Below are 6,338 nucleotides of genomic sequence, written 5' to 3'. Positions count from 1 at the left end.
TTTATTTTTTTATTTTTTTTATTTATGTGTTTCAGCCAAGTGGCTGCGGTCATGCTGGTGCACCACCGTGATTTTCACGTTCCTTGCATGGCTCTTCTCCCCCATATATATAATATACATATATATAATATATATATATATATATATATATATATATATTATATAAATAGGTACTGTTTTAGATACTGACGACTGTTATAGACACCGGTGAAATAATGTATACATGATTTGATGTCAATGTATACAAATTTGAAACAATGGGAGAGTGAGTTATTTTTTATTTTCCATAGTCATGAAACTGTATGCTAACTGAATAAAGATACGATTTTTAAATGAGGAACTTAAATGATCTGTTTAGATGTAAGATCGCTCCAACACAATATTCATTTGACCTCATTCCATTAGATAAAAATAATTGCTTGATATGCTTATACAAACTGTTGGAAGCTCGCCAGAATTGTAACTTGGAAAGTGATGCGCATTTCATTTGAAAGCAGCTTTTATAGCGGTCGCAGTCATACATTCTCGAAGCAGAATTAGAAGGGTCGACTTTGCTATCTTTTCCTATGTCTATTCCCCACACAATCTTCATAGTCCTCAGCAACTTTAGCATCAATACTTGAGTAGTGTGATGGAAGTATACCTCGTCGTGGAAACAAAACTCTGGAAAAAAGCCAAAACTTTCAGATAGTGACCGTTGAACTCTTACGCGAATTGTTAGAAAGGATCACAAAAGTACAGCTCCCAAAATTACTGTAGAGTTTAATGACCACCTCGAGAACCCAGTTTCCACAAAAACTGTTCGCCGGGACCTGCTGAAAGCTGGATTGCACGGGAGGGCTGCAATCAGAAAACCACTACTTTCAAAAACAAACCTTGCAAAACGTTTAGTGTGGAGTAAAAACTTACAGTATTGGTCACTACAGCAGTGGAAGAATGTACTTTTCTCGGATGAGTCATACATTACGTTATTTCTGACCACCGGCCGAGTATATGTGTGGAGACAGTCAAAAGAAGCATTTGACTGCCTTCTTCCAACTGTGAAACATGGAGGAGGATCTATGCTGATCTGGGAGGCTGTATCTTGGAAATCTGCCGGCCCAATGGTTTCCTTTCATGGCAGAGTTAATAGTGAAGACTAAGTATTTTATCTAATCAAATTGATCCTATGGTTGCTGAAGTGTTTCTGGAGGGAAACGCAGTTTTCAGGATGATAATGCACCAATTCACACAGCTAAAGTTGTTAATTGTGGTGAAGTTCAACATGTTATCTGGCCACCGCATACCCCAGATCTCAATCTTATTGAACATTTATGATGCATTTTAGAAAAACAAGTAAGGAGTCTATATCCTCCACCATCATTGCTACAATTGCAAACAACTGAAACTTGAGCTGCCCATACCTCGTAGTATTCAAGCTGTAATTACACACAAACATACACAAACATTCATACACACAAACGCTCCCTCTCTCGCAGTATTTTTCTCGCAACAACTTTTCTCCTGCTCTTCTTCTAAAAATAAATTTTCACGCAAATTTTTATTCTTCCCATTCTTTCCCTCCTTCTTATAGATGGTGTGAGGGGCAGACAGATTCGGAAATTAGCTTGTCTTTTATAATATAAAATTGGCTATCTTTAAATATAAAGACAAACATAGATGCTTACACGCGCGCACACACGCACACACATTATGTTCCTGGGTATATTATAAACAACTTTTTTATGTGAAAGTATTTAAATAAGTCAATAGGCTTTACATTTCTTGGTTTTTAGAACGGCACGCATACTTTTAAAGAGGACAATTTTAAACGAGGGTACAAGGCCAGAATATTTTTCTCTGGTAGTGGTGTATAAGTGGATTACAGCGACTGAAGTGTTTAATTTGTACTTATTTTATCGACCCCGAAAGGATGAAAGAAAGTTGATCTCGGCGGAATTTGAACACAGAATATAAAAATGGACGAAATGCCACAAAGCAATTTGCCCGGCGTGCTAACGATTCTGCCAGCTCGCTGCCTTAGAGATGATAATGATAATCCTTTCTACTAAAGGCACAAGACCTGAAATTTTTGAGGAGTGAATTACAACACCCTCTATACTTAACTGGTATTTAATTTATCGACTCGAAAGGATGAACGGTAAAGTCGACCTCGGTAGAATTTGAACACTGAACGTGCATCTTGCTCAGCGAGCTAACCAACCATTCTGCCAACTCGTCACCTTGAAGATGATGATGATGATGATAACAATAATAATGACTACATTATTATAACTATGGTCAATATAGTACTGTCTCCATAGTATGAGTGATAAAAACGATGAGTGGGGAGAGAGAGATAGATAGAGAGAAAAAAGATAGAATATTGATGATGAAAATTAGAGTGAGAGTTTACCATTCCTTCACAACTGTTGCCCTTTCACAATCTCTTTTCTTGAATCATATGTTGCCTTACTTCGACTCATAACTGTTTCATATATTATTTGAGTTATTCAAGTTTGATTTTTAAATAAGTACAAATTTGGGAAAACCCAGACTGAGAAATGGTGACTCTGTTTAATACAGACAAACAGAGATGTTTATATTTTATATTTTTTTAACGTCTATTAACAGACGTGTAACCTTACGGGTAGAAATATAAGAAAAATAGAAGTTGAAAATGCAATGAGAATAGTTAAAATATGTATTTTTTAAATATGTGAAGCTTTAACCGGTTTCACAGTTTACACTGATTTTCAAAAAGTTCAAATAGAAAGACTTGGCTTATGTCGCAGCTGTCTTCCTTCTGACTAGTGTTTGAAATTTGCCCTGTTTTTATAGGGAGTTCATGGCTCAAATTAGTATATGTTTTGAATAGGATTTGATTGGTAAAGGATAGTTACATGACTGGTCTTAGAAATTTTTGTAGCTTCCCGCTACGTCCGTGTGTTGCTACAAAGTGACAATGTTTGGCATCGATACGGTTGACTGAGCAAGTTCAATCAATGCTCTGAATGTCTTCTGTCAAATGTTTGTGGAAAATAAACACATGATTAAGTTTATAACCTTTTGTACGTTTCCCGTCTTCACTACAAGACGGCCTCAAAAGCCCGTCTTGACAATGTTCAACACAGGAATTTTTGCTCACTAAGTGAGTAACAACTTAAGTCGCCGAAATCAGGCGAAACTGCCCCAGAGCTGGGCGAAATTTACTGAAGGAAAAATAAAGTCACAGTAAATCACACCCAGCTCAAAAAAGAAAATAATAATAATAATAATAATTCCACCTACCTCGGTCGACTTAAAACAGTTCAATTTTGGACGGAGTTGAAAAACACCCGTCCACTCTGTTCTTCAGGAAGTAACTACACTAACGCACATGCGCAGTAAGCAAAGCTACTTACCACACAGCCACTCCAAATAATAATAAGGGTGATAAATCGGATATTAATTGAATTAGCACCAATTTAAAACCAGTGGCCTAGCATAAAGAAAATTCAGAAAATTCAGAAAAATTATATTACATACATGCGAGAAGGGATGACCACTAAGTGGACATCTTTACGCTAGAAAGCGACCATCAACGGTCAAACCACAAAAGAAAAGAATGTTCTCCAGGGAAATTCAACGCAGAGCAGAACATGAACAAGACAAATAAAAATATACAAAAAATAAAGAATTAATCGTACAAACAAAAGAGGGGTGGTGTTTCCACGAGTGAAAAACATATAGGAAAATGTGTTGTTGAAAATGCACATAAATTTCAAAAACGCGTAAATGTTTCAAAATACATTTATTTACATATATACCAAACTAGTTTCAACAATAGTTTTTGTTTATCAATGGTAAAAGTTTAAAATTACTCTCTGTCTCGCACAACCCCATCAAACACACACATACACAAACATACTCATGCACATCAATTCTTCCGTCTCACGCCTACTTCAAAAGAAGTTCAGTCATAAAACTCTTCATGTCTCTTTTCATTTGATACCAACTTCAAAAGTTCCCCTTTCCCCAAAGCACATTAAAAAAGTATTTTCACTTGTCCGGCCATTGATCGAGAAATAAAACACAAACCACCTCCTGCTGACTGCAAAACTCCCGCCAAATTAGCCGCAAAAAAACACACATACGCACACACACACACACACACACACACACACACACACATACACACACACGTCCATTTCAAATGTCTTTCACTTTCTCTATGATTATACACACGTATAATACAATAGCTCTCATACATTTTGTCTTCAACAGGTATGTATCTATTCTATAATATAAATTGTTTTTCTATAAGCGTATAAAAATTACTTATTCCATACTTCTTCACTTTAAATTGGATACGTCTTCTATTAATTCTTACATACAATTTCCCCACTTCTTACAGCTTCATTTTCTGTTTAAGCAGTTCTTAACGTCAACCTCTTAATGCCTCTTGTACTTTTTCCTAGCCACCATACTTAGCGAGAACATCGATTAAAACTTTCTTCTGCCATTAACACAACCAGTTGCTCACACATCTTAAAGTTTCTCATTCAAACTACATAATACGCAGAGTTGTCGCATTAATACAGTAGGGTGTTTTGAGGGAGATTTGGCTGCTATTTCTACCAGGTCTACCTACTATGTAGAGGTCTGAAATTAATTTTCATTCACAGATTTGCACTTCAAACATTTAACATAATCTTTTTCATAAATCAACTATCGTAAAAATTTTCTACCATGACCTCACATTTTCTATGTATGTGTATGTACATACCATGACCTCACATTTTCTATGTACGTGTGTACATACCATGACCTTACATTTTCTATGTATGTGTGTGTACATACCATGACCTCACATTTTCTATGTATGTGTGATTAGACAGAGATCCAATAGAATAGTTCTCATAAACAGACTACGTACAAACTCTTTCTTCACAACTCTTGAAGCTGTTTCCTGCGAAGATACTTTGGAAAGACTTCTGCCCTTCCCCCACCCCATTTTCTCACAAATTTCCTTATTTCAAAATTTTTTTGCCACAAATCCACGTTTTCGGTTACGAATGACTTATTCCATCGATTAAAACTTTTTCTAATCCAATTCCCCTTTCTTCTGCCATTAACACAACCAGTTGCTCACACACCTTACAGTTCCTCATTGAAACTACATAATACGCAGAATTGACGCATTAATACAGTAGGGTGTTTTGAGGGAGATTTGGTTGCTATTTCTACCAGGTCTACCTACCATGTAGAGGTCTGAACTTAATTTTCATTCAGAGATTTGAATTTCAAACACTTAATATAATCTTTTCCATAAATCAACCATCGTAAAAATTTTCTACCATGACCTCACATTTTCTATGTATGTGTGTTTACCTTAAAAGACCTGATTAGACAGAGGTCTAATAGAATAGTTGTCACAAACAGACTACCTAGAAATTCTTTCTTCACAACTCTTGAAGCTCTTTCCTGCGAAGATATTTTGGAAAGACTTTCGCCCTCCCCCACCCCATTTCCTTTACTTATTCCATACTTCTTCACTTAGCTTTTATCTTAACTTTTCTTAAATTGGATACAGCTGCTATTGATTTTTACATACAATTTCCCCGAATTCCTGAAGCCATTTTCTGATAGGGGTTGGGTGAAATCTTCATACAGCTAGAGGCTTCAATCGAAACAAGAGATCCGAAATGACAAGGTTGAGAAACGCTTTTATAGATTATGCCTAACCGAAAATGATCACAGCCACGTTATCCAAACAGACCGGGTGAAACCGGGTTTAGCTGCTAGTTTTATATATTTTTATATTCTACATTTTAATATTTATATTTTTATATTGATTTAAGCGGTTTCGAGCACCTTATAGCATATATCATTCATCTACTTTACCCACCAAAATAACGGTTTAATAATAGCTAGTCTTTTGTTTTTTAAATACTAAATGACCAGTTATATATGGTGGTGGCTCCTGGTCTACCTAGTTTGGACAATAGGTAGACTGACTGAAATGCCGATAAGTAGTAAGTGAAAAATTATATTAAATCGATAAGCACTTTATTATGATAAAAACTTGTACTTAGTACTCAAAATAATAATTATGATTACTAACATTTTATTGTATTTTAACTCCTCCTTTGACCTATACTATTTTCGTAAATAGTACTGCTGCCGTAGTCTCCTTGTATTCCACTGAATTTAGCTAAATAATTCTTCGTACAGACGGTCAGTAGCGACGCCTGCTGGGTTCGGCTGTTCTACATTGAAAAGGGGCAATACCCCGAAACTAGTCTGTAGATGCCAGACCAGCAAGAGGAAGCCAGAAATGTAGTCTACAAAATAAGCTGTATGGATGGTGAGTGTAA

The sequence above is a fragment of the Octopus bimaculoides genome, chromosome 3 (genome assembly GCF_001194135.2).
Source record: "Octopus bimaculoides isolate UCB-OBI-ISO-001 chromosome 3, ASM119413v2, whole genome shotgun sequence".
Taxonomy (NCBI): Eukaryota; Metazoa; Mollusca; class Cephalopoda; order Octopoda; family Octopodidae; genus Octopus; species Octopus bimaculoides.
This window is presented reverse-complemented; position numbering follows the sequence as displayed.